Source organism: Hyperolius riggenbachi, chromosome 9 (genome assembly GCF_040937935.1).
Source record: "Hyperolius riggenbachi isolate aHypRig1 chromosome 9, aHypRig1.pri, whole genome shotgun sequence".
Classification (NCBI taxonomy): Eukaryota; Metazoa; Chordata; class Amphibia; order Anura; family Hyperoliidae; genus Hyperolius; species Hyperolius riggenbachi.
This window is the reverse complement of record NC_090654.1, coordinates 258,969,032-258,996,576: the sequence shown is the minus strand read 5'-3', so window position 1 is coordinate 258,996,576 and position 27,545 is coordinate 258,969,032. Positions and strand designations below refer to the sequence as shown.

At 47.3% G+C, this 27,545-nt stretch overlaps 1 protein-coding gene across 16 annotated transcripts in view; it reads left to right on the top strand.

Moving 5' to 3' along the window:
• The first annotated feature begins 5,488 nt into the window (after positions 1-5,488).
• KTN1 (kinectin 1) overlaps positions 5,489-27,545 on the top strand; it is a 185,665-nt gene continuing 163,608 nt past the window's right edge. For 9 of the 16 annotated variants that reach the window (XM_068254395.1, XM_068254399.1, XM_068254397.1 and 6 more), the window contains exon 1: positions 5,490-5,602. The gene's annotated coding sequence lies outside the window, so the exon portion shown is untranslated. Of the gene's footprint in view, positions 5,603-27,545 lie in introns of all 16 variants that reach the window. The other 7 variants (XM_068254394.1, XM_068254398.1, XM_068254396.1 and 4 more) reach the window with 2 other exon arrangements.

Below are 27,545 nucleotides of genomic sequence, written 5' to 3'. Positions count from 1 at the left end.
TTAGGAGGAATGTTGGTCCACTCCTCTTTGCAGATCATCTCTAAATCCCTAATGTTTCGAGGCTGTCTCTGTGCAACTCTGAGCTTGAGCTCCCTCCATAGGTTTTCTATTGGATTAAGGTCCGGAGACTGACTAGGCCACTCCATGACCTTAATGTGCTGCTTCTTGAGCCACTCCTTTGTTGCCTTTGCTGTATGTTATGGGTCATTGTCGTGCTGGAACACCCATCCACAACCCATTTTCAGTTTCCTGGCAAAGGGAAGGAGGTTGTCGTTCAGGATTTCACGATACATGGCTCCGTCCATTTTCCCGTTAATGCGATTAAGTTGTCCTGTGCCCTTAGCAGAAAAACACCCCCAAAGCAAAATGTTTCCACCCCCATGCTTGACGGTGGGGACGGTGTTTTGGGGGTCATCGGCAGCATTTTTCTTCCTCCAAACACAGCGAGTTGAGTTAATGCCAAAGAGCTCTATTTTGGTCTCATCAGACCACAGCACCTTCTCCCAGTCACTCACAGAATCATTCAGGTGTTCATTGGCAAACTTCAGACGGGCCTGCACATGTGCCTTCTTGAGCAGGGGGACCTTGCGAGCCCTGCAGGATTTTAATCCATTGCGGTGTAATGTGTTTCCAATGGTTTTCTTGGTGACTGTGGTCCCTGCTAATTTGAGGTCATTCACTAACTCCTCCCGTGTAGTTCTAGGATGCTTTTTCACCTTTCTCAGAACCATTGACACCCCACGAGGTGAGATCTTGCGTGGAGCCCCAGAGCGAGGTCGATTGATGGTCATTTTGCGCTCCTTCCATTTTCGAACAATCGCACCAACAGTTGTCACCTTCTCTCCCAGCTTCTTGCTAATGGTTTTGTAGCCCATTCCAGCCTTGTGCAGGTCTACAATTTTGTCTCTGACATCCTTGGACAGCTCTTTGGTCTTTCCCAAGTTGGAGAGTTTGGAGTCTGCTTGATTGATTGATTCTGTGGACAGGTGTCTTTTATACAGGTGACTAGTTAAGACAGGTGTCCTTAATGAGGTTGACTAATTGAGTAGAAGTGTCTAACCACTCTGTGGGAGCCAGAACTCTTAATGGTTGGTAGGGGTTCAAAAACTTATTTCACTCAATGAAATGCAAATCAGTTGCTATCTTTTATTTAAGGTTATTTTTTCGATTTTCCCTTTGATGTGCTATCTGCCACTGTTAAAATAAACCTACCATTGAAATGATACTGTTCTGAGACTTTTCATTTCTTTGTCATTGGACAAACTTACAAAATCAGTGAGGGGGTCAAATAATTATTTCCTCCACTGTATATATATATATATATATATATATATATATATATATATATATATATATACATACCTGAGGCTACCTCCAGCCCCCTTCAAGCTAATAGGTTCCTCTCCATTCTCTTCCAACTTTCCTGGATCCTAAGTTAGAAGGCCCGGTAAGTCTGCGAATCGGGGCATGCATTGCATGCGCCGCCTGGCCACGCAAGTGCACCCCATCGAACAACTATTTGGTTTATTTTTATTTAGTATTTATATAGCACCAACATCTTACGCAGCACTGCACAGTGTGTGTATGTATATATATATATATATATATATATATATATATATATATATATATATATATATATATATATATATATATATATATTATATATACATATATATATATATATATATATATATATATATAATATATATACATATATATAATATATATACATATATATATATATATATATATATATATATATATATATATATATATATATATATATATATATATATATATATATATATATATATGTATTGTCTTGTCACTAACTAACTGTGACTCAAAGAAGCTCACAATCTAGTCCCTACCATTGTCATATGTCTATATCATGTAGTGTATGTATTATAGCCTAGGGCCAATTTAGAAGGAAGCCAATTAACTTATCTGTATGTTTTTGGGGTGTGGGAGAAAACTGGAGTGTCGGAGGAAACCCACGCAGACACGGGGAGAACATACAAACTCTTTGCAGATAGTGCCCTGGCTGAGATCCAAACCAGGGACCCAGCGCTGCAAGGCGAGAGCGCTAACCACTACGCCACCGTGCTGCCCAGTTAGTTGCTCCAGTTTCCTTTGCGTCCATAAGGGCTGGTTCACACGGGCGTCTGCCGCACGTTTACCGCCGGCGTTCGGGACTTGCTGTTTAACGCTCCCATTCAAGTGAATGGGAGCGTTTCTACCAGGCTTCTACCAGCGTTTAGGCGAACGCAGCATTCGGATCCTGATTTTCCCTGGCGTTCGAGGCAACCTTGGACGCTACATGTAGCATCCTGGGGGTTATGTCCAACTATGGTGAAGCATGCCCCCCAACCGTCCCGGATTCGTCGGGACTGACCCGATTTGGGGGGGCTCTCCCGCTATCCTGGGAACTCCCCCTTAAGTCCCGGCCGTCTGGGCAGAATAAAGACGAAAAAAAATTATCGAGGCGCCAGCCGCGCCAATGTGGGATGCAGAAGCCGGCTTCATTCCTCGCTCCCTCCCTCTGAATGCCCCCACCTACTGAGAATGTGTGTCCTCCTGTATGCAGATCAGCGGATCAGCGGTAAGAGGACTGCCCGCTCCGCTGCGCAAACTCTGCATACAGGGGGACACACATTCACAGTAGGTGGGGGCATTCAGAAGGAGGGAGGGAGCGAGGAATGAAGCCGGTTTCTGCATCACACATTGGCGCGGCTGGCGCCTCGATCATTTCTTTCATCTCTGCTCTGCCCAGGGCAATCTCCTTCCCACACACGGGCACCTTCCTCCCCAACCAGTAACCCCCTCCTCCCCTCCCACGGGCATTCTCCCCCCCTCCACTGACAACCCCCCTGCCCACTAGCACCTTCCTCCCCACCCACTGGCACCCTCCTCCCCACCAAGTGTCACCCTCCTCTCTGCCCACTGGCACTTTCCTCCTCCCCCACTGGCACCCTCCACTAATACCCTCCTCCTACCCACTGGCACCTTCCTCCCCCACCCACTGGCACCCCCCTTTCCACCCAGTGTCACCCTCTCCCACCTACTGGCACCCTCCTCGCCACTAAGTGTCACCCTCCTCTCTGCCCACTGGCACTATCCTCTCCGCCCACTGAGACCCTCCTCCTCCCCACTGACACCCTCCTCCTCCCCACTTACACCCTCCTCCTACCCACTGTCACCCTCCTCCTACCCACTGTCACCTTCCTCCCTCACCCACTGACACCCTCCTTTCAACCCACAGGTACCCTCCTCCCCACCCAGTGTCACCCTCCTCCTACCCACTGGCACCTTCCTTTCTCCCCCACACCCAGTGTCAACCTCCTCCATGCCCACTGGCACCCTCCTCTCTGCCCACTGACACCCTCCACTTTCCACTAACACCTTCCTCCTACCCACTGGCACCTTCCTCCCCCACCCACTGGCACCCCCCTTTCCACCCACTGGCACCCTCCTCCGCAAACTCTTTTCTCCAGAGCCGGCCTTAGAGTACGCGGGGCCTGGGGCGAGTGTCATATGTGGGGTCTAGAGGGATAAGTGAAGGCCATGTACCGTACCACCACAGTCACGGGCTTGTCCACCTCTAAAGCACTATGCCATATTATTGTTTAAAAACTTGTTAAAGGCCCCTAAGCCAACCAATACAGGAACAATTACAATACGTAATGGTAATGTAATCAAACTGTACCTGTCCCTGGCTCCCCAGCCAGCCTCTACCTATCCCCATAGCCGGCCTTTGACCTGTGCGACCAGAGCGGTCGCTCAGGGCGCCAGCTTCCAAGGGGGCGCCTAATAGCTGGTTACCTATATTGAGGGCACCTACACCTGATTTCCTATACTGGGGGCACCTATAGCTGGCTACCTTTACTGAGGGCACCAACACATGGCTACTTATACTGGAGGCACCTACACCTGGCTACCTATGGGAGAGATGGAGACCTTCAACTGACTTCCTATACTGGGGGCACCTATGCTTGGCAACCTATATTGAGGGCACCTACACATTAGATCGGGGGGCGCACTGCGGCTATAACGCGTGGTGCAAATTGTCGGTGCTGTGCTATCATTCTAAATGGGGGGGGGCGCGGCTAACTGTCCCACTGATTGTTTTTATTAATATTCCTGAAAGGTTCCAGCCTTCATTTTTAAGTATATTCAGTATAATGCACTCTTTCCATCCATTCGTGATTATTAATAGTATTTTTCCTATTATACATATGTGACGTGTCACGGAGATCTGAGCATTTGGTGTGATGTGTCACAACGTCAAAAAGGTTGCTAACCACTGTCCTAGGATATATCTCAGGAGAAAAGGTGAATTGCATATGGGCCTGTGTGTGTGAGTGCATGTGTGTGCGCGCATGCGTGAAGAGGATGAAGGGGGGGCACAAAAATCAGGTTTCGCTCAGGGCGCTGTGAAACCTAAGGCCGGCCCTGCCTATCCCTAGCTCCCCATGAAACCTAGCACCAATCCCCAGCCAGTCTGGAAACTCCAGCCTGAGCCCCCTCTAGCTCCAGTCCATGCTTTACTGACCTAAATGCCCCTGGGGCCCTCAGGCTGAGGCTCTTGCACATTACCTTAATCTGACATTTGGCAAGCTTCATGTCAGTGCAGAAATTCGTTACAAAAATCCAAACGGCATAGTACAGTATAGCATGCTGAAGACAAAAACCTAAGCAATAAAAGGGGGGGAGGGGGTTTCAAAATATAAGGTGTGTAAAACAAAATAGGAAAATCTGAGTATTTGTAAATGACACACTGCTCAGAACACAAACAGCTAGACTTCTGTAGATCTTTCCTTCACCACCAGCAAAATGAGCATGGTATGGCGGCCATGACATGCGGGGCCCTCTTCATGTGCGAGGCCTGGGGCGATTGCCCCACTTGCCACCCCCAAAAGCAGCCTCTGCTTTTCTCCCATTGTCACCCTCCTGCAAAAGCAGGGGTGCGGTTTAAGGCCGCACAGGGGGCGTGGTTTAAGTGTCCCTCTTTCATATCTTCAAAAGTTGAGAGGTATGGGGTAAGAAAAACGCAAACCACAACCGAAAGCCACTGAAAGCCTCTGAAAGCCTGAACGTGTCGCTGCCGCAGAACTGCCAAATGCGACGCCGCGGAAAGCTGGGCAGACGCCCGTGTGAACCAGCCCTTAGAAATAACACACAACGTCAGTACAGAGAGCAGTTCCTTCTTTTATCTTCGTGTGAATTGACCTAAACTGTCAATATTAATGTTACCGTACATATTTTTCAACGGGAAAGAAAAAAAAATCCTTGACGAGCAACAAGGACCACTAGGGGGCAGTGTGTGCGGTAGCGTCACACGGACGTGCTCGCCATCGAGTCAGCCCCACCCGTCATCAGTCAGCACCGCCCCTCCATTCCTCTCAGCTAAGCCCTCCCAGCAGCACTTCCCAGCCCGGCCTTCCACCTCATCCGGGTCCCGCCCCTCCTGTCCCGGCCTTGCCTCCGCCTCTCCCGGCCCCGCCCTCCTGTGCTCCGTGCTGGGATGTGAATGAGTGAGAGGGGGGAGCGGCCGCATATCCAGCGCACGGGAGGCCGAGGGCAGCGCCAGGCTGAGCAGGTGAGTTGCCGGCCCGGCTAGGCCTCGGCTGGGGATAGGAGGGATGGGCGCTGTGCTGCTGCTGTGCAGGGCGGCGGGTCTCTGCATAGGGTGACATTATATATGTATAGAGAGAGAGGCGGCTGCTGCCATGTGGGCTTCATCAGGGCGCAGGCCTCTGTGCTGAAGGCTGTAGGATTATTCGGGAATCTTCCAGGATCCTCTGTGCTCCGGGGACACCGCTAGCCTGGCGCTATGTCTGCTCGGCCTGCATGATGCTGGCAGGGCAGGGTGCCAGGCTGCTAGGATGATGCTGGCAGGGCAGTCTCTGGGGTATGGGTGGGGGTGCTAGGCTGCTGGGATATTGCTGGCAGGGAAGTCTTTGGGGTGATGCTAGCAGGACAGTCTCTGGGGCATGGGCGGGGGTGCTGCTGGCAGGGCAGTCTCTGGGGTTCTAGCTGGGCATGGGTGGGATTCTGGGATGATGCTGGCAGGGCAGTCTCGGGCATGGGTGGGGGTGTCAGGCTGCTGGGATGATGCTGGTGGGGCAGTCTCTGGGGTATGCTCATGGGTGAGGGTGCCAGGCTGCTGGAATGAGGCTGGCAGGGCAGTCTCTGGGGTATGGATGGGGGTGCCAGGCTGCTGGAGTGATGCTGGCAGGGCAGTCTCTGGGGCATGGGTGGGGGTGCCAGGCTGCTGGGGTGATGCTGGCAGGGCAGTCTCTGGGGCATGGGTGGGAGTGGCAGTCTTCTGGGATGATGCTGGCAGAGCAATCTCTAGGGTATGCTCATGGGTGGGGGTGCCAGGCTGCTGGGGCGATGCTGGCGGGGTGTCAGGCAGCTGGGATGATGCTGGGCAGTCTCTGGGGCATGGGTGGGAGTGCCAGGCTGTTGGGATGATGCTGGGCAGTCTCTGGGGCATGGGTGGGGGTGCCAGGCTGTTGGGATGATGCTGGGCAGTCTCTGGGGCATGGGTGGGGACGCCAGGCTGTTGGGATGGTGCTGGGCAGTCTCTGGGGCATGGGTGGGGACGCCAGGCTGCTGGGATGATGCTGGCAGGGCAGTCTCTGAGGTGTGAGCTTGGCATAAGTAGGTGGGTGGGGGGGCACGCCAAGGGAGGGAACTAGCATCTCCTCCTGGGATGATCATCCTGCTGGTCCTGGTTTCCCGGGCCAGCCCCAGATTTACTGTCCCTGAGTTTGGAAATCACCCAGGGTTTCTCTATAGATCATCTTCATCTACATGCAGCTGTCACACCATGCGATTTCACTTCAGATCCCACTTCAGATCAAGAATATTATTGAATACAAAAAAGACAGCCTACCAATTCCCAGTGGCCGATACCAATCTCAAAATCAATCTCTCTCTCAATTTGGAATCAGATTGGACCTGTTAGAGAATATACAATTCCTTGTGTGTGTGTTTTTTTTTATTATTCATTTGCAATCGATAGCAAAGCGGAATTTGAAAAAATTGCATACGTGTGTATGCTAGCTTTCTTCTAGATCGGATCAATGTCAGATCTGATTATCGATCTGATCACTCATTTGAATAAGATGTACAATAAAAATTGCATGATGTGTACCAGGCTTTATGCTGGGAATTTTTTTTTCCGGCAGATAGATGGCTTACTAGATAATTTCTGACAGGTCCGATCGGATTTTCAATCTATTTGTATAGAAGTTTTCAGAAAAGCGTTAAAAACGATCAAAATCAGATGTGTCGGAAATTATCTATCGAGCCATCTATCTGCCGAGAAAAACTCATTATTTATTCCCATCATAAAGCTATAGAAGATGCTTTATAGACTTAAAGAGGAACTCCAGTGAAAATAATGTAATAAAAAAGTGCTTCATTTTTGCAATATTTATGTATAGATGACAGTGTTTGCTCATTGTAATATCTTTCCTCTCCCTGATTTACATTCTGACATTTATCACATGGTAACATTTTTACTGCTGGCAGGTGATGTCAGTGGAAGGAGAGCTGCTTGCTTTTTTGGCAGTTGGAAACAGCTGTTATTTCCCACAATGCAAAAACCATGGTCCTGACATCACACTGTAGGAGGGGTTTCACCACAATATCAGCCATTCAGAGCTCCCTGATGATCCGTTTGTGAAAAGGAAAAGATTTCTCATGGGAAAGGGGGTATCAGCTACTGATTGGGATGAAGGTCAATTCTTGGTTACAGTTTCTCTTTAAATTCTTCCAGGGATGAAGGTGTCCTGCTTTGGGTGAGGAAGTGAGTTCCAAAGTGCAGGGGCAGCATGACAGAAGGCTCTGGCTCCAAGGGTTTGGGTGGACTCTAGGGCTAATGAAGTTATTAGATGCTTTTGATCTAGGTCTAGGTCTCTAGGATCATGGGAGGAGTAATGCAGTTGCAACTAGGGCTGTGGAGTCGGAGCAATTTTGGGTACCATGAGTCGGTGGATTCATAAACTATGGAGTCAGATGATATTTGTACGGACGCCACAGCCCTGGTTGCAACAAATCCTTTAGGTATCCAGGGGCCAGAATATGCACGGATTTGAATATCAAAGTCCAGAAAATACAGCACAAAAGGCTGTATACTACATGTATTTGGATGTGAAGTGAAAAATAGGTTATTAAAAATTAGTATTTAACGATGAAACAATCTATTTAATTTTTTTATTCTGAATTTCGTTTTTTTGCAGAATGTAAGTCTAAAATAACGATTTATTTACTAACCCGTCACCACACTTTTATCATTTTTACCGCATTTTTTCTGCAAACGGTAACAGGCAGAAAACATTGTGAATGTGTACATGGTCATACTTCAGTCGACAGTCTTCCGTCATTTCGTTACCGAATGCGGTAACTCTTAGAGATTGGATGCTATAGTGTGTATAATGGAAATTGCACAAGGAAGTTTACATTTTTCCCAATGGCAAATGCTCTGTTTTTTTTTAAGCATTTACACTTCTGTAGTAAGTGTAGAAAACTTGCATAGCAAATTGTTGCGGGGCTATGCGATTTTGTTGCAATCCAGCCAAATAATTCTTTTACCTCAAATGCAGTCATACTGTGCAACCTGTCCAAACAGGCTGTCATTGCAGCGTGCATTGTGGGTAGAGGAGACTGCGTTGCCGTGGGTGATTGAGCAGGTAGAAAGAGGAAAGGCCGTTAAATAAGGCTGGAGTCACACCCAGGACTGTGGAGTTGGTACAAAAATCTTCAAACTCTGACTCCTCAGTTTATGAAACCTCTGACTCCGGGTACCCAAAATGACTTTCTCCTTAGTCTAAAGCTGAGTACACACGTCCGATAAAGATTGTTCAAAAACGAACGATAACCACAATCGGACCGATAATCGTACATTCCAAATTTTCCAACGATAATTTTTTTTGAACGATAACGACCGTTATCGTTCAATCCGACCGATCCAACCCGGCGGATTTTTTTTGAAAGATAATCGTTCAATCGTTGCAGTGTGTACAAAGATCGTCCGATAATGATTATCTGTGGAGTAGTACGCATGTTCTTATTGCCTGTCATATCGTCACTTCCGTTTGCTCACACATTTTTTTTATCGTTCGTCGTTCATTACTTTATACTTATATCGTTCACGCGTGTACACAATCGTTCATTACGAACGATCTTTTCGGTCTAATTTGAATATCGTGTAAACGTCACGGATCGTTCGTAACGAACGATCTTTATCGGACGTGTATACGAACCTTAATACTTATCAGGTCTGTGGATTTTGTCCAAAAATCATCCGACTCCACAGTTTATGAAATCAGACTCCAACTCTGACTCCTGGTACCCAAAATTACTCCAACTCCGACTCCACAGCCCTGGTCACACCAGCAGTCACTACTGGCATGTCTCTGTTCCTGTTGCTGCGATAATGAGTGGTTTGCTCTGCAGAAAATTATTCATTTCTTTTGTGGTGTTCACACCAATGTTGGATTTGGTGCTGCATGCGGTGTCTTAATGGACTCTTCTTGGACGGTCTCGTGCCACGTGGTCATTTTCCAGATGGGGAAAACTACCGCAAGGAATGATGTCATAGGAGAATGTGTGGAAATATTGAGATTGGTGGTGATTTCTTTCCCTGGAACTGTCCCTGTTGCTCCTTGCCGCGGACAAACCTGGGGTTAGGTATTATCAAGCATCTGCAAAGTATTTAGGAGGTGTTACCATTCAAATCGATGACTGTAGTTAAAGGGAACCTGAACTCAGAACTTCCTCTCTGCTCTGAAAGATAAGCAACAGCATAACCTTTTAAAGAAAAACATTTTTGTTACATCTGATACAAATCCTGCAATAAATCTGCAGTGTTTCTACTTACTGATTTCATGGAAGCAGGTATATTAACACTTTGTGCTTTCAAATGAGCTTATCTGCCGTGGCAGTCAGCTGACATGGGAGAGATCAAAGCACAACTTGTGATCAGATGCAGATGAGTGGTAATTAGGCAGGCTAAACTCTCTAAATACATACAGGGTGCACTTCTCTAGGTTATCCTTCTGTCCTGTGCAAGAGGTCAGGTCCACTTTAACAGGAAAACTAGCTATGAGATGCTTCACAAACTGTATAAAGACTACAGAGCAAAGGCTTCTGTGGACAAATGCCTGTAAGCTGTCAATGGCTAAGACCTCTTCAGCTGCTCTCATTTGTTTCCATTTTCATCGTTGTTTTATAGTCCAAATGTGTCAAATTTGTGTAAAACAAACTCACTAACACACAGAGAAGAGTGAGGGCTTCCCTGCTGTGTACTGTATATAAGCCAGATTTTTCAGCACAAAAAAACTGTACTGGAAGTTGCCCCCTCGAATTATACACAAGTCACCAATTTGCTGTGTATGTGTCATTGCCGGTTCACACTGGTGTTCAACGGTCCGTTTGTGGATCAGAATGGATCCAGTGTTAACCTACGGATCCGTTCACATCCGTCCGCTGAACGGACCGCAAGTTTCCTGCTGCAGCACCGTTGTACCACTGAGCCCAGCGTAATGGAAACGGATCCTGAAGCACTGCATTAGGGTCAATGAGAGAACGTGAACGTTTCTTCACATTAGTGAGGAAACTGAACATTCTAAACAGAAAAATCGTGTGTGTGTGTGTGTTTTCATGGATCAGTTTTCTACTTAATTGCAAGTGTGAACTGGGCATTAGTGTATATACTGACCTTTTCTGTGCCCCTGGCAGTGGAGTGCAGCTGGTGCCAAGTGGGCTCTCAGGGGACAGAGATTGGTGCCTGCCCTGCAGCAGATCGGATGGCCGGTGGGGTGTTCAGTATGGAGCATGCATCATTGACGTCAGTGCCTTCTTTAACCAGGGCTGTGGAGTCGGTACAAAAATCTTCAGACTCCGACTCCTCAGTTTATGAAACCACGGACTCTGACTCCGGATACCCAAAATGGCTCCGATTCCTCGATTTCGACTCCTTGGTCTAATACTTACCAGGGTTGTTGATTTTGTACAAAATCATCCGACTCCGGCTCTTCAGTTTATGAAATCACTGACTCCGACTCCAGGTACCTAAAATTGCTCCGACTCCATAGCCCTGTCTTTAGCTGTGTGTGTCATCTCTGGAATGCCCTCTAGCTGCACCGCCAGGAGGAAACCAGAATCAGTTCTTCAGCTAATCTCCGCTCCCCCTTAGATCCTCCAACAACCTGTGCCTGTTCGCACCGCACATATCTCACTCACATGCATGATTGTAGGACTCTACTAGGGCTGCCCCCACTCTCTGGAACTCTCTCCCACTTGCCATCAGACTCAACCCACCTTTTCATGCCCTCAAGACTCACCTTTTCATGCTTGTGTACTCCCCTACATCAGTACCATAAAACGTTCTGCTGGGTACCCTGTAAACAGACGCACCTATTGTTTCCACGCCCCACCCTTTTAGATTGTAAGCATCTGGCAGGGCCCTTCTCCCTAGCGTTTCCAGCTTGATTATGCAATCTTATGCTGGGTACACACCATACGTTTTTTTCGCTCAATAGATGGTTTGATACATAATTTCCGATATTCCTTCCGATCTTTTTTTTTTGGGTCGATTTCTCATAGAAGTGAATGGGAAAAGCTAAGAAAAAGGAGTGGAAGATAAGAGAATAGAGTGGAAAAAATTATCAGATGGAAAATTGAGCGGAAAATGTATCGTGTGTGCCCAGCATTGCTGTCTGTCACCCCTCTTGTGGACTAGAACAGCCTCTATTTTGACCAAAGACACTGAACTACTGTTATCAAAGCTAACCAGGAAGTTCTTCCGGGTCGCGGCTTAGCTTCTGATTGGAGGAAGCTTACAGAGACGGGGAGCGAGGGGACAGAGGCGGGAGCCGTGCAATGGGGGAGGCGCAGGGTGATTGACACATGCCAAGTAAACAGCAGGCTAGTGACAAGCAGATTGTCGCTAGCCTTGCGCTATTTTTCAGAGGGGGGGACTGGCGGCAGCAGAAGGACACAGAGGTATGTCATGGTGCAGAGAACATGTCTCTGTGTCTTATTAATATTTAGCAAATCCGCCTCGGGTTCTGTTTAAAGCAGCAGCGACAGCCATACTATCCCAGGGGGAAAAAATATATATAAGTACTGTAGATAACTACTTGTTCTACTTGCCTAACATATGTATTGTACTGTCCACATTTTGATTTCAGTGACTTTTATATTGTAAATAAAGAGAATTTTGTTCCTGGCATTTGCCATTTTCATTCCCTCTGAATGAAGCCAGTCCTGTTGTCATTTCCTCCCTTACTTTTATTTTTTCTTACTAGTAACTGCTCTGTCATGGCTATATTTCTTTGTAAACACATAAGAGCACAGCATACTGTAGATCGTATTTCAACAGCTTCTCCCTTCTAAGCCTGTCACACTGAACGGCCCTCAGCCAACCAGTGAGGAGCAGGAATGTGGGAGGGGTGATGACAAGCTTCTTTCTCGTCTGCATTGTACCAAAAAGAGCCAGGCTCTAAGGCCCAGAGCACACCAAAACTGCTAGCAGATCCGCAATACGCTAGCGGTTTTGGGAGCTGATTTCAGAGCGATTCTAGGTATGTTTACAGAGGTTTTCTAAACATACCTAGCCGTTTTGGGTGCGTTTTTGTGTAGCAGATTACACATATTGTTACAGTAAAAGCTGTTACTGATCAGCTTCTGTAACAAAAACGCCTGGCAAACCGCTCTGAAGTAGCGTTTTTCAGAGCGGTTTGCGTTTTTCCTATACTTTACATTGAGGACGAAACGCTTCCGAAAACCGCAAACGCGCAGCAGGAGGCGTGTTTGCGGCTTGGCAAAAACCTCAAACCGCAATACATTAGACAAGCGTTTTTACAGGCGGATGCGGCCGGCGGATCGCTCCAAAAACCGCTCGGTGTGCACTAGGCCTTAGAGCAGAAACATTTCTGAATAGCCAGGCAGACTTAAAGCAGAAACATTTCTGAATAGATTGGAGTGCTTGCAATGCGGGGTAAGGTTGGAGGCTGCATATAAAACACAGAGCAGGGGGTAAATTGAATTTAATTTTGTGGCTGTCAATCCCTCTTTAACCTTCCTGGCAGTATGGACGAGCTTAGCTCGTCCATTGCCGCCGAGTCTGATATCTCTGCCCCTGCTGGGCCGATTTCCACCAAATAAACTGTGCTACACGCAGCTAGCACTTTGCTAGCTGCGTGTGGTCCTCGATCGCCACCGCTCAGCGTTGATCCACTGCGTGCAGCGGCGGAAGAGGTCCCCGCCCGAGCCCTGCGCTGCCTGGCCCGAACACTTTCGGGCAGCGCAAAGGGCTGGATCGGAGTGGTCTGACGTCAGGACGTCGGATGACGTCATCCCGATCGTTGCCATGGCGACGAGGTAAGCCTAACAAGAAATCCTGCTCTCCGCGGGATTTCTTGTTACTTGTGATCGCCGAAATCGATCAGAAGGGCACACCATGTGCTCCCTCTAGTGGGCTTTTATAGTGCCAACTTTCAGTTGGCAGCATGAAAAAAAAAGACGGAAAAACCCTGCCACCCAGCCTCCCTGGCAATTTAAATAGAACGCCAAGGTGGTTAAAGCCTTGTTGACCCTCCCAGGACTTTTATTGTTTGTAAAGTTAAATAGTTGAAAACTATGCAATGCTAATTTAAGTTGGCCATACAGCTACAGACTTGGCCGATCGACCATCAGATTTGATAATTCTCGAACGTGTGATGAAAATTAGTGTGGCCTAGAGCATGCTCGATCAACATTTCTAACAATTTCTGGTGGAAATTTGTCACATGTATGGATCAGACATGCTGGAAAATCTCAGGCCAACATGCACGATCTGGTGCATGGGGGTAACAGCGTTTAATAATCTCAAATGACGAATGTAAAGGAAACCCCCGGCTGCTGCCCCCACTAAAGTTTTATGTCCTATACTCCCCCTCCCCCCCGGTACCCGTGCAGATATAATTTACTTGTCATGCTGTTTGCGCCCTATTTTCGCATTCGGCCCCACATGACTACCGTTATAGCACGTAGGGCATGCGTGTGACAGCGGCAAGTGGCTGTGTCAATAGGCCAATTCCTGCAAGATGCTGAAATCTATCTCGCATCAGCCTGCAGTTTATGGTGGCCAAAAGATCTCTCTCCTATCAGAGAGAGATCTCTTGGTCGAATGGATATCAAAATCGCTAGATTTATGGGTACCTTAAAGCGAACCCGAGGTGGGGATTAAAGTGGACCCGAGATAAACTTTTACTCATTGCATAATTGTGTTCCTTTCATATAGTTTATAGGGCATTCCTCAAGCCAAATGCTTTTTAGTTTTTGTTTTAATACTCTAATTCCCTATAAACTAAACAAGCCTCGCCCACAGCTTACTAGAGAGCCTTGGCACTCTCAGTCTTAGTAGCAATTGCTTATGGGAGCTCAGTCTGGGCAGGAGGAGGAGGTTACTAGCCAGAGATTTCAGAGGCAGAGGGGAGGAGGAGAAGGGAGTGAGCTGAGGGCTGGAGATGCAGAGCAGCTTGCCTATGTGTAATGTGACAAAACATGGCCACTCTCATTGTATCACAGGAATAAATAAATAAACATAAACTGTTGAAGCTGTATGCAGACAGATTTGCTGTGTGGCCAGTAATGGCTTGGTTTCAAATCTGTGACCCCTGGGGTCACGACACTGGGAGCTCCGCTGTGGAGAGGCAGAGCTGCCCAATGGCGGCTGGGGAAGGGCTTCAGGAGCGCCCCCAGCGGGCGTTTAGCAGGGAATAACCTCTCCTCTCTTCCCGATGACACAGAGGCATGTCATGCAGCAGGGAACATGTCTCTGTCCTATCTGCTCCTCCTGCGCTGCACTTTAAGATCTATCCCACACAACACAGATTGGGACCCTATTGTTTACCCTTGAAAATAGGCTTATTTAAAATAAAAATGTTTAGGCTTATTAGTCTAGATACACATGGGTATGTTTATTTGTAATATCTTTAAAATTTAATATGGGGTATTCTATAATGTATCAACCTCAAGTATCCAAGCCGCTCAGGTAAATTATCAGCCAATGGAATAATGTGAGCTGATGTGTTGGTAGCTGGTGTGTTTGGGCTATCCTGGACTTTCTGGCGTTTATTTAGCTCTAGCATTGCCTCGGGTGGAGTGGAAAATTCCTCTCTGCTGTAACTGCCGGCTTGTTACGGTTATGTTGCAGGTCACATTTTTGTCCCTGAATGATTCAAAGTTTAGGATGCCAAACAGCTGGATTGTGCTGTTTTGGCTGTGGGCTTGTGGCCAGATTGACCCACCTAAGGGTGGGTGGCTTTCAAAATGGGCATTATGAGGGATACTGCCGGTCCCTGCTAACCACAGTGTGTGTGTGTGTGTGTGTGTGGGTGGGTGGGTGGGTGGGGGGGGGGGGGTTGGATAAGGCTGAAGTGTGCCATGAGCTGAAGGGGGGGGGGGGGTGATTTGAGTTTCATTATGGGCCCATTCACACTGCGGTGATTAGCGGGCGATTGCCGGTGATCACTTGTGCTTTTTTAAAGTACTAACGCATATTAACCAAAAAGCAGAGATCTCACTGCCGCGATCGCTGGCAGTCGTTGACGATTTGTGAATAGCGGTGATACGCCAAACGCGCTACATGCAGAATTTTCTCACGATTTTAGAGCGATCATGATTAAAATGCTTAAAAGACGCTGATTGTGATTGCTCCAATTGTGAGAATGGACAGTGATAATAGCGGTAAAATAACCTGCGCTAAATGCTATCGCTAGCATTTTGCGCTTCCAAGTGAGAACGGGCCCTAATGATAGGACACGTTTCCCCACTCTGCGGACCGCTGAAGAGGAAGGAACATGGACAGCATGGTTGCGTAGTGGTTGGCTCTCTCGCCTTGCAGCGCTGGGAACCTGGTTCAAATCCCAGCCAGGTCAACACCTGCAAGGAGTTGTATGCTCTCCCCGTGTCTGTGTGGGTTTCCTCCGGGCACTCTGGTTTCCGCCCATATCCCAAAAACATACAGATAAGTTAATTGGCTTGCCCCTAGGCTATGATGCATGCACTACACGATACAGAGATATATGACTATGGTAGGGACCAGATTGTGAGCCCCTCTGAGGAACAGTTATTGACAAGACAATATAATCCTATACAGCGCTGCGTAATATGACTTCCCCCTCAGACTATACCAGAGGTGACTCTATATCCCCCTCAGCTGCCTGCCACATAGACTATACCAGAGGCCACTCTATATCCCCCTCAGCTGCCTGCCACATGGACTATACCAGAGGCCACTCTATATCCCCCTCAGCTGCCTGCCACATAGAATATACCAGAGGCCACTCTATACCACCCTCAGCTCCCTGCCACATAGACTATACCAGAGGCCACTCTATACCCCTCTCAGCTGCCTGCCACATAGACTATACCAGAGGCCACTCTATACCCCCCTCAGCTCCCTGCCACATAGACTATACCAGAGGCCACTCTATACCCCTCTCAGCTGCCTGCCACATAGACTATACCAGAGGCCACTCTATACCACCCTCAGCTGCCTGCCACATAGACTATACCAGAGGCCACTCTATACCCCCCTCAGCTTCCTGCCACATAGACTATACCAGAGGCCACTCTATACCCCCCTCAGCTGCCAACCACATAGACTATACCAGAGGCCACTCTATACCACCCTCAGTTGCTTGCCACGTATATTATACCAGAGGCCAATCTATACCACCCTCAGCTGCCTGCCACGTAGATTATACCAGAGGTGACTCTATACCCCCCCCCCCCCCCCACTGCTTGCCACATAGATTATACCAGAGGACATTCTATACCACCCTCAGCTGCCTGCCACGTAGATTGACAGAGGCCACTCTATATCCCCCCCCCCCCCACTGCTTGCCACATAGATTATACCAGAGGACACTATACCACCCTCAGCTGCTTGCCACGCAGATTATACCAGAGGACACTCTATACCCCCCTCAGCTGCCTGCCATGTGCTCACCTGAGCAGAACACCACGGCCAGTGTCTGTTCCTGAGGCCGGATGTGTTATGTATAATAGAGACCAGGAATAGCTAAAATTGGAAAAACAATGCAGAAATAGACTACAAAGGGCCGTTGTCCTTTCAGCCAAACAGACACTTCCTGGTGTAAAATCATTACTATATATGTGGAAGATGCACTTAAACACTTCTGCTTTTCTTAATAGAGTTGAGCCTATTAAACATAACTGTCATTTCCCATGAATCAACATGCTGGTGTTTGTAGTAAAAATAGTGACATATTTACTATTGTTATAAGTAATTTCTTGGTTCTGAAGGGTTAGATTGGGCTGGACGGATTCCAGGAGGCAGGGAGCCAGTATACTTCCCACAAGAAGAGAAACTGGTAGACTTGAGGCCTCGTTCACACGCTTTTCACAGTGCATTGTGTTGTGTGCTTTGCTAGGTACAGCTTTTTCCATGGATTCTAATGTACTACGTTCACATCTATATGCTGTTACTGTCCATTTGAGAAATATGGTGTTGCATGCAATTCTGTGTGTTGTGTTGTGAAGCGCACAGCAATGCAAGTGAATAGGTGCGCTTTTTTTTTTTTTTTTCAGGGCTGTCGAGTCGGTACAAAAATCATCCGCCTCCTCAGTTTAAGAAAACCACCGACTCCAGATACCCAAAATGGCTCAGACTCCCTAACTCTTTAGTCTAATACTTACCAGGGCTGTGGATTTGGTACTAAAAGTATCCAACTCCCGACTCCTAAGTTAATGAAACCACAGACTCCGACTCCAGGTACCCAAAATTAATCCCAACTCCACAGCCCTGCTTTTTTTTTTTCTTAGCACATAGCAATGCACTTTGGAAATGCATTTATTTTTTTTTTTTATTATTATTTTTTTTTACCCCCTACTCCAACTACGCGCTGCCGTGCGCATTTCGGCAGCACGTGTGGTGTGTGTGTGTGTGACAAGGCAGAAGTGTAAAGACAGCACTTCTGCCGTTCAGATCATATGCGCTGCTGCATGCATTTTTTTTTTCAGCCAAGCGCATTGCTGACCAATTCATTGAAGTGGATGGGATCGGCAGTGCAGCATACAGAGGCGCAGATGGCGTGCGATCGTGTGCGTTGCGTTCCAAGCGCATGGCCATTCTGCATTAACTATGTGAACGAGGCCTTATTCCTATCTGTAGGGAGTAAAAAAAAAAATTCTAATGAAAACAAATCTATGACAACTGCTACATAAAATAAGGGAAAACGCATACTGAACAAAAAACGGCTTAAAGTGCGTTTTGGCGCATGTAAAATGCATGGTTCTGCTAAAAGCGCAACGCATCAAAGCATGCATTTTTTTTTCTTGCTCCTTAAATACGTTTCTGAATGCACTCTGTGTAAACGAGGCCTGAATGTAACGGTTGTCGAGTTATGTAGAGTGGCCGTCTTACTCTATCGGGTGTGCGATGGTAACAGCGAGCGATATCGGGACGAGCGATTAACACCCCCCCCCCTCCAACCTAGTGTTCCCATTACTCTGGCGATCATGTGGGGGGCGTGTATGGAAGAAGGTCTGCGCCCGGAGCGAGCGGCAGACAGACAGGTGATGTATAGTGCACTGGGTGGCACGTTAGGGAGACGGCGTCAGGTCGGTGAGGTGTCAAATGCGGCATCACAAGGTCGATTCGGGATAGATTTCAGCATGAAATTGGTCAGGAATTGGCCTGTGGTGTATAGGCAGCTGACAGATCTCTCTCTTTAATCAGATTCGATCAGAGAGAGATTTGTCTGTTGGTCAAATCTGTCCATCATCACTAGATGTATGGGCTACCTTAAGGCTGCTTACACACCAAGACGTTACAGGCGCACGTTAGTGCGCCTGTAACGCTCCCCCAACGCACAGCAATGTAACACAAGTGGGCTGTTCACACAGCCCACGTTGCGTTACATGTAACGCTGCACGTTCTGTGCAAAGTGCAGCATGCTACGGCGTTAGAGCGGCTATAGCCGCGTAACTGTTTGCACATGCGCAGTGGGGGGCGGAGAGGAGGCGGGGAGAGCCAGCTACAGTAGCCGCGCACATGGCTACTTAATATTCACTGCACTGGCGGGCGCTGATTGGCCGGCGGGACCACGTGATGCGGAGTGTCTCGCTCCGCATCACGTGGTCCCGCTGGCCAATCAGCGCCACTCTGAGAGACATTATAGGACTCGAGCCGCCTAACGCGGCTCACTCTACCGTCGGCTCTTGCAGCACCATACGTTGTGTTAGGTGCACGTTATGCGACCTTAACGTGCCACCTAATGCAACGTCTTGGTGTGCAAGAAGCCTAACAGTTCAGCAATGATTGTAAAGGGTGACAAGGCAGCGTGTCTGAGCCTTTAGACTCTTTAGCCACATGCAGGCATACATGACATGAGGGCAGGGACACTTGATGTTTATTGTGGGTGGTTTGTACAGTGACAGCCCCTCTCTGTGTGTAATGATTAGTAGTTTGTCATGTACAGCCTTTAGAATTGGCAGAGTCTTTAGTTAATAAAGACCGTGAATGGGTAAATTTCCAGCTGTAATGTCACCGCTGGCAATCCGGGCGTTAACAGTGTGTTGGTTTGCTGCAGTCCTGTGCACCTGGCAGTCAGGGGGAGGGGTTTTGCTGCACTCCTGTACTGTGGTGGGCACCAGGCAGTCAGTGGGTTAATGGCGTGGTGTTTTGCTGCAGTCCTGTTCTGTGGTGGGCTCCTGGCTGTCAGTGGGTTATCGGCATGGTGTTATGCTGCAGCTATGTGCTGTGGTGGGTACCTGGCAGTCAGTGGGTTAATGGCAGGGTGTTTTGCTGCAGTGCTGTGGCGGGTACCTGGCAGTCAGTGAGGTAACGGCATGGTGTATTGCTGCAGTCCTGTGCTGTGGCGGGTACCTGGCAGTCAGTGAGGTAACGGCATGGTGTATTGCTGCAGTCCTGTGCTGTGGCGGGCACCTGGCAGTCAGTGAGGTAACGGCATGGTGTATTGCTGCAGTCCTGTGCTGTGGCGGGCACCTGGAAGTCAGTGGTGTAACGGCTGGGTGTTTTGCTGCAGTCCTGTCCTGCGGCGAGCACCTGGTAGTGGGTTAATGGCGGGGTGTTTTGCTGCAGTCGTGTGCTGTGGTGGGCACCTGGCAGTCAGTGGGGTAACGGCGTGGCGTATTGCTGCACTCCTGTGCTGTGGCGGGCACCTGGCAGTCAGTGGGGTAACGGCGTGGTGTATTGCTGCACTCCTGTGCTGTGGCGGGCACCTGGCAGTCAGTGGGGTAACGGCGGGGTGTATTGCTGCAGTGCTCTTCTGTGGCGGGCACCTGGCAGTCAATCGGTTATTGGCATGGTGTTTTGCTGCAGTCCTGTGCTGTGGCGGGCACCTGGCAGTCAGTGGGTTAATGACGTGCCCTCTTTCTGCTCTGCAGCAGCAGCTGTGACACTGGAGCTTACCTGCTCAGTCATGGAGACATAATACTGCAGAGCTCTTCAGCGGCAGCCACGCTTTTTATGTAACGCTCCTGCATGAGGAGTCGGTGTGCTGCTGGGAGGTGTGGGATTGTATTTACAAGTATTGGAGCCTGTGGAAGGCCGGATGGCATCATTAAACCGTTGCACTGCATAAGCTTTTGCTGCCATGAGGTAGTGAAGGAATGGACTGTTTGGCATATTTCCCTGTGTGGGAGAGGTGACTGGAGGCTTTGTCTCAGATAATCTGTTATCTCTTGTTGTGGGAGAGGTGTGTGTGGGGTCAGACTCCCCACCTGTCCATACCATAGTTTTCAATGCAGGATTAGCATCTTTTTCACTTAATACACTCAGACCAGTTGCTGTTTAAATTAGATTTTTATGGTGACAATACCGCTGTAAAGTGAACCTGAACTGAGTAAAATTTAAAATAAACACATGATGTACCTGCAAATAATTATTTACTTGCCTCGCTGTCAGTTCCCGTCCTAGGGGTTACCGCTTTGACATCCAGTGGCCCTTCGTTTTTTTCTGTAACGCGACCCACGTTAATTCAACCAAGTCATAACTGTGTGGAGACGGTCTTTCTGCACATGCCTGAAATTGTGGTTACCTATAGCAACCCACAATTATGAGTAGTAGTTATTTCTTTACCTCTCCCAGACATTCTAATTTATTGGCGCTCCTGGGTCTGTTTTTGTCTCCTTTTCTTACTGGTACCTGGGTTTCCAGGGGGAATAGAAGAGTTTTACTTTTCTGGGATTTCTACCAGCCACCTACAGCTGTCCTGTGCCCACGCCAGTCCATCAATGCCTTGTTTTCCCCGAGTGCACCTGCATGGCCCTGGCTGTGCGCATCCTTGTTCATGCTCCCCCTGCCGCGAGCTTCCTGCACAGTAGGAGATTTGTTTCCCCACTGTGCATGCACAGGACACGCCCAGGGACTGGAGCGAGAACGAGGATGCGCATGGCCAGGGCCATGCAGGCGCAGTGGGCCAGACTAGGGAAAATGAAACTTTGCCACAGTGTGGGGACTGGAGGATCGTTGATGGACTTTGCAGGCACAGGGCAGCTGCAGAGGGCTGGCTGAAGCCCCACGTAAGTGAAACTCTTTTTTCCACCTTTTGATTTAGGCTCACTTTAAGTGCTCTTAAAGTGGACCTGAACTCGTGCACAGGACAAAAGGGAAACACAGAGCAATCCTCCCTGTATGTATTTAGATAGTTAAGATAGTTTCCCCCTCATCTTTGACTAATCACCACTGTAATTTGATCTCTCACCGGTGTCAGCTGGCTGCCTATGTAGAGCAGCTAATTTGTAAACACAGGATTCTAGCCCTATGTCTGCTTCTATGAAAGCAGGAAATAAACACTGCAGATTTATTGCAGGATTTCTATCAGCTTTAACAAAGTAATGTTTTTTTTCTTTAAAGGTTATTATGCTGTTGCCTATCTTTTAGAGCAGAGAGGAAGTTTTCAGTTCAGATCCACTGTAACCGAATTTTTCCTGCTGCTGGGGAAGTGCACCTGTCAGGCTCGGCAGGGAAAGCAGAGTGGGCGGCAGGGAGCTTTTATACAGGATCTTCTCAAAAAATTAGCATATTGTGATAAAGTTCATTATTTTATGTAATGTACTGATAAACATTAGACTTTCATATATTTTAGATTCAAATACACACAACTGAAGTAGTTCAAGCCTTGTATTGTTTTTCTTATTGATGATTTTGGCATACAGCTCATGAAAACCCAAATTTCCTATCTTAAAAAATTAGCATATTTCATCCAACCAATAAAAGAAAAGTGTTTTTAAAACACAAAAAGTCAACATTCAAATAATTATGTTCAGTTATGCACTCAATACTTGGTCGGGAAACCTTTTGCAGAAATGACTGCTTCAATGCGGCGTGGCATGGAGGCAATCAGCCTGTGGCACTGCTCAGGTGTTATGGAGGCCCAGGATGCTTCGATAGCGGCCTTAAGCTCATCCAGAGTGTTGGGTCTTGCATCTCTCAACTTTCTCTTCACAATATCCCACAGATTCTCTATGGGGTTCAGTTCAGGAGAGTTGGCAGGCCAATTGAGCACAGTAATACCATGGTCAGTAAACCATTTACCAGTGGTTTTGGCACTGTGAGCAGGTGCCAGGTCGCGCTGAAAAATTAAATCTTCATCTCTATAAAGCTTTGCAGCAGATGGAAGCATGAACCCACTTTTGAACCAGAAACAGTGGCAGAAGCGCCTGACCTGGGCTACAGAGAAGCAGCACTGGACTGTTGCTCAGTGGTCCAAAGTACTTTTTCCGGATGAAAGAAACTTTTACATGTCATTCGGAAATCAAGGTGCCAGAGTCTGGAGGAAGACTGGGGAGAAGGAAATGCCAAAATGCCTGAAGTCCAGTGTCAAGTACCCACAGTCAGTGATGGTCTGGGGTGCCATGTCAGCTGCTGGTGTTGTTCCACTGTGTTTTATCAAGGGCAGGGTCAATGCAGCTAGCTATCAGGAGATTTTGGAGCACTTCATGCTTCCATCTGCTGAAAAGCTTTGTGGAGCTGATTTCATTTTTCAGCACGACCTGGCACCTGCTCACAGTGCCAAAACCACTGGTAAATGGTTTACTGACCATGGTATTACAGTGCTCAATTGGCCTGCCAACTCTCCTGACCTGAACCCCATAGAGAATCTGTGGGATATTGTGAAGAGAAAGTTGAGAGACGCAAGACCCCACACTCTGGATGAGCTTAAGGCCGCTATCGAAGCATCCTGGGCCTCCATAACACCTGAGCAGTGCCACAGGCTGATTGCCTCCATGCCACGCCGCATTGAAGCAGTCATTTCTGCAAAAGGATTCCCGACCAAGTATTGCGTGCATAACTGAACATAATTATTTGAAGGTTGACTTTTTTTTGTTTTAAAAACACTTTTTTTTTTATTGGTCGGATGAAATATGCTAATTTTTTGAGATAGGAAATTTGGGTTTTCATGAGCTGTATGCCAAAATCATCAATATTAAAACAATAAAAGGCTTGAACTACTTCAGTTGTGTGTATTTGAATCTAAAATATATGAGAGTCTAATGTTTATCAGTACATTACAGAAAATAATGAACTTTATCGCAATATGCTAATTTTTTGAGAAGATCCTGTAGTTATACTATTGTTATTGGAGAGGAGGCAAAACTATAGGCAATCCAAGTGAAAATAACAAACTATCAAAATAACAAAATAATATTGCTAGTTTTAAAAACTTTATTAAATATCTGTAGTAATCTAAAAACACATTTGGTTAAAATATCATGAGATGGCCATCCCACCACACACGGGTCCACCCAACACACTCACACACTGGCCAGATAAACATGCACTACCACAGGGAAATCCTGTGGTATGCTATGGAAAACCACTCCAAGATGTTTTATATCCACATTGCTTTTATAGTTACCTGTCCAGACGGCTGATTCGGCTTCTTCTTTCTCCATCACGGTGGTGATGTGATCCCGACATGTCTTCTCAGTTCCGATCACATGATATGAGGTGATCGGGATCCAGGAGACTGTGAGCATTACAGCGCCACCCTGTGGAGGAAGATGTGTGAAGGAAGAGTATCTTTCAGTACCCTTTTTCCACCAGAGTGGTGGTGGTGTAACGCTGACACGGTCTCCTGGATCCTGATCACATGTCATATGATGTGATCGGGACCCAGAAGACATGTCAGCAGTTCAGAGTTACTGGTGGAAGAAGCTGTCCAGAACAGGTTAGTATAACTGCTGCCTGCTGCCAACGGGATATGCCAGCAGAGGTTTAGAACCCACCAGCAGCTTTCAACATTTTTGTTTGAAGCTGCTAATGAGTTAAGCCAAGTTACTTGCTATCCTGGGTATTACTGTACATGGCTCACCATGTGTCTGGCAGTGTGATGAGGTATATCTGGCAATCTACCTTCCGACACTCCCAGGCGAGACACACCCAGAGGAGCGTCTGCTGTGCGCTGCCTGCCGGGGTAAAGTACACGGGGAAGCGCTTACCTGTTCTTCTCGTTCCTTTTCTTCTTCTTTTTTTTTAAAGACTTAATTGGAATTCCTGACATTTATACAGCTACGCTGAATTGATTTTTTTCGACTTTTTACTTTTACTAGTTATGTGCTGAGATGGACAGAGGTGTGTACACACGCTAGAGTTTTGTCTGAAGCAATCTTACATGATTGATTCATGCAAAGATCTGCTAGAAGCAAGGCTGTGGAGTGGGTACAAAAATCATCCGACTCCAACTCTGACTCTTCAGTGTATAAAACCACAGACTCAGACTCCAAGTACCCTAAATGGCTCTGACTCTTTAGTTAAAGGGGAACTGAAGAGAGAGGTATATGGAGGCTGTCATGTTTATTTCCTTTTAATCAATACCAGTTGCCTGGCAGCCCTGCTGGTCTATTTCTCTGCAGTAGTATCTGATTAAAACCAGAAACAAGCATGCAGCTAGTCTTGTCAGATCAGACTTCTAAGTCTGAACCACTGAAACACCTGATCTGCTGCATGCTTGTTCAGGGGCTATGGCTAATAGTATTTAGAGGCAGAGGATCAGCAGGGCTGCCAGGCAACTGGTATTGATTAAAAGGAAATAAACATGACAGCCTCCATATACCTCTCTCTTCAGTTCCCCTTTAAATACTTAACAGGGCTGTGGATTTGGGACAAAAATCATCCGCCTCAGACTCCTCAGTTTATGAAACCACCGACTTCGGGAACCCAAAATGACTCCGACTCCACCGCCCTGGCAGATAGAGCCCTGGCTGGGATTCGAAGGCGAGAGTGCTAAGCTCTATTACGCCACTGTGCTTTCCATGGATGGCCTGCTCTGCAGATTGGGGGTGAACTGTCACCTGAAATGGTCTGTCATGATTACTTCAGGTAATTATACCACCTGTGTGCTGCTTTAAAGTTAACCTCAAGTGGCTTAAAAAATGTACACTTAGCTAAGAAGCAGGGCTGTGGAGTCGGTACAAAAATCCTCCGACTCCTCAGTTTATGAAACCACGACTCCAACTCCGACTCCGGGTAACCAAAATGGCCCCGACTCCGACTCTTTAGTCTAATATTTAACTGGGGTGTAGATTTTGTACAAAAATCACCCGACTCCGACTCCTCAGTTTATGAAGCTATGACTCCGACTCCAACTCCTCGACTTCAACTCCGACTCCACAGCCCTGCTAATAAGGGGGAAGGCTCTTTTTTTCTATAGAGCCTTCCTGGTCCTCAGTCTGTCCCCTCTTTCCACTTATATACCCTGGCTAAGTTGTTTGTCCAGCTCGGATGAATATCTCTTTCGGACGACTTGTGCAGACTTTGGATGTACTCTCTTCCAGGGCTGTGGAGTCATAGTCAAGGAGTCGGAGCAATTTTGGGTACCTGGAGTTGGAGTAGGAGGTTTCAATAAACTGAGGAGTCGGAGTCGGATGATTTTTGAACCAAATCCCATAGCCTTTGTAAAAATTAGACTAAGGAGTTGGAGCAATTTTGGATACCCTGAGTTGGTTGTTTCATAAACTAAGGAGGCGGATGATTTTTGTACCGACACCACGGCCCTGCTCGCTTCCTCGAGTATGTCTGAAAAGGTATGTAGTCTGAAAAGGGATGGCCTCGGGAGTCCAAAAGGCGCAAATTTTGAATGGCGTACAATGGTTGAATTAGAGTTTGGGGAGAGGACCCGGAATGGGATCCAGCGCACAAATTACTCTGAGCGCTGCTATAGCCATAATTCACTTTACGGCCTATGGAGGCGCCCACCTTTTTACCTGTCTCGGCCCCCCAGTCCGCCGCCGGTTTCGAGCGCTAACGAGCACCCTGCCAATGCACGAGAGGCGGTTAATTCACCACATTCAGCTGCCCGTATGAGAGTCCTATATCTAGCGAAAAAGGTGGGGTGAGAAAAGATTCCAAAAGTGTTCATTTGTGCAGACTTGTGAACCAATGAGATAGATTGAGAGAGGAGAGCATTCTGGGTATTCATTTTATATAACAAGCCTTATTCTGTTGCTGTGATTTGCTGAAGTAGTAGACTGAATTTGAGAGAGAGTATTCAATGGTGGTCCATTCTAAATTGGCTCTTGTAGACATCTGGAGTGGGATGTTTTTGGGGCATTTTCAGCATGTCTAAATCTAAACTTATGTTTTTATATGTCCGTTTTTAGTTTTTCTTTTTCTTTCTTGTGTTGACGTAGATTTATAGTTGTTTTTAGGGAACTTTGTTTTAAGTAACATCCTCTTTCTCTTGAACTATGAATAAGTAATCAGATTACACACAAAAAATGCCAAAGGAGAATAAGTTGCATAATAATTACTCTGGATGTTCGCCGATAGTGCACTGGCATGGTCTTTAAAAGTAGGTGAGGCTGTAAATTTCACTAAAGCAGCCCATACACTCAGCCGATTTTCTGGCCGACCGATCGATCGATCAATCGATTGCAAATCGGTTGGCCAATCGACCGATCGGCCGATTTCGATGGATTTCCATCGAACTTGCAGGGTGGAAAATTTAGGTCGATCTGATGAGATTGCTTATCAGTTTGCATTGGCCTTAATGGAAATCTGATGGCAAAAAAATGCCATCAGATCGAATTTCAATAGATTTCAAACTGAAATCTATTGGAATTCTATCCTGGTAAAAAATGTTCTAAAAACGCATCAGATAGATCATCAGATGCATTTCTTATCTATCTGCTGCCAATCTGACGAGTGTATGGGCACCTTAACTCCTATTACACTGCCACTCATAGTGTGCTCATGATTACTCTGATTTCCCCCCCCTCCCCTCACGATGGGGGAAAATGGAAGGAACCCCTGCAGAGTCCTCAAGGAACCCTGGTTGGGAAAGCCTGGATTAAGGGCTCTGACACAGGAGACCTAGGTTTGATTCTCGGCTCTTGCAGTTAAGTAATCCAGCACCTATTCAGTGAGGAGACCTTGGGCAAGACTCCCTAACACTGCTACGGCCTATAGAGCGCGCCCCAGTGGCTGTAGCTTAAGTGCCTTGAGTCTGCCAGGAGAAAAGCACGATTATAAATGCTTTGTGTCCTGT